The sequence below is a fragment of the Octodon degus genome, unplaced genomic scaffold (assembly GCF_000260255.1).
Source record: "Octodon degus isolate 3935 unplaced genomic scaffold, OctDeg1.0 scaffold00226, whole genome shotgun sequence".
Lineage (NCBI taxonomy): Eukaryota > Metazoa > Chordata > Mammalia > Rodentia > Octodontidae > Octodon > Octodon degus.
Window position 1 is genome coordinate 2597482 of NW_004524802.1, and position 1914 is coordinate 2599395.

Below are 1914 nucleotides of genomic sequence, written 5' to 3' on the forward strand. Positions count from 1 at the left end.
GGCATGTGGTGCTGGGGGATTGAACCGCGGTCCCTGATGCTTTTGCTAAGCTTGTTCTAAGTAGGTGCTTTAGACCACTGAGCCATCTCTCCAGCCCCCCCCCCCAGCTTCTTGATATAGCCTGTCAATAGTAGCAGTGACATGGGTGACTGTCAAAGCGAACTATCTTGAAGCATTTATTTCCAGCCCCAAATGGAGCTTTATCTTTGCGTTTGTTCTCGTGCTCTGGCATCTAGTGGCAGGACAACAGCAGGCTAGCACTCCTCTGTGCACACTGCATATAAGCACACGAAATCAACCCTCCAGCCAGGGTCTGTTACAGTGATGAAGGGACACATGACCACGCGCTAAGGGTCAGATTAGAACACCCAGAACAAGGGCCGAGGACCAGTGTTCCGCTGGTGTCCTCAGGGACAGCATCACACGCCTCATGTGAAACTGTGTTCTTCCAAACACAGATGAGACTGGGCTTGAGAGAATCAAAATGGGCCTTGTTTGCCACTGGAGAGAGAACATTCTATGTTGTTGTACAGTAAAATAATGTCTTTTTCTTGAAAAAAATCTAGCAAGCATCCAGAGAGGAAAAATACCGTATGTCCAGGGAAGCAAAGGTAAGAGGGAGAGCAATTTCTCGTCAGAAGCAATGCAAGCACAAAGTGAGCACCGGAGGGAAAGGGTTTTCCGGATGTGTTACAGCTACAAGAGTTTACCGTCAGCAGGCCTGCACCCTGGCACGCACTAAAGGGGTCTTGTGGCCAACACGGATGGCAGCCAGGATCTGGCTCTGCAATGCGGGAAGAACACGCCAGACAGCAACTATCTGGATAAATACAGAAGATCAATATACAATAGTCCAATCTCTTTAACAGATAATTATTTAAAATAAAAATAACAAGGTATTGTTGTGTAATACAACTGAAGCAAAATGAATGACAACAGCAGATAAGAAAGAAGAAACAGAACAGTGTAACACGGAGATATTGTTAGGTGTCTTTCCGATGGATGGCACTTTACATGAAACGGTGTAGCTTCAAGGCAGACTGATAAAGAGGCATTCTAGAAAACCTAAGTAAAAAAAAAATCAAATGCTAAAGAATTATACCAAAAAAGTCAAGAAAGGAGAATCATAAAATGTTTAGGACAGATTCAAAACAAAGAAGAGGAGGAAAGTGAAACAAAGCACAGACAAATAGAAAAAATTAGCACGGCAGTAGCTTCTTCCTTTTCAAACATGTTGCTGGGAATGGAACCAGGGCCTTGAAAGTGCTAAGCCCATGCTTTACCGCTGCTATCCGAGGTGAGAGATTTTAGCCCAAGTATATCAATAATCACACTCAAAGTTCCCAATCAGAAGGCAAAAATTTTTAATTTAATAAAAAGTGAGATCCAGGGCCAGTGAGGTAGCTCAGCGGACTAAGCGCCTGCTTTGGCAAGCACAGTGACCACAGTTCGATCCGCAGTCCCCCATGCTGTGCTGGCCCTGCCCCTGGGGGCGTGCTGAGCCAGCTACCGAGTCTGGGCGTGTTGGCGCACACCTGTAATCCCAGCGCTGGGGAGGCTAAAAACAGGAGGATCACTATGAGTCTGAGCTGCGTAGTGAGACCCTGTACCACATATACAAATGAAAAAAAAAAAAAAAGTGAGATCCAACTACATATTCCCCACAATAAGCCCACTGTACATATACAGATACTTGTCAGGAGTAAAGAGAAGGAAAAAACCAAACCAAAACCAAAACAAACCAAAACCCCACACCGCTAACATTAGTTAAAAGTAGGCTGAGGGGCTATGCTAATAGCAAAGTAGACGACAAGCACATGCCACGGTTTGAGATGTAAAGCATGCAGACGCCAGAACTACAAAACAAAGAGCAGGGCGGGAGACACGCTGCGCTCCTGGGCTGAGAAGCTCCAG

At 45.6% G+C, this 1914-nt stretch overlaps 1 protein-coding gene across 6 annotated transcripts in view; it reads right to left on the reverse strand.

Annotated features, from left to right (window-relative positions):
- Positions 1–1914, reverse strand: part of Ppp2r5c (protein phosphatase 2 regulatory subunit B'gamma) — a 148628-nt gene that overhangs the window by 42093 nt on the left and 104621 nt on the right. The gene's annotated exons all lie outside the window — the stretch shown is intronic.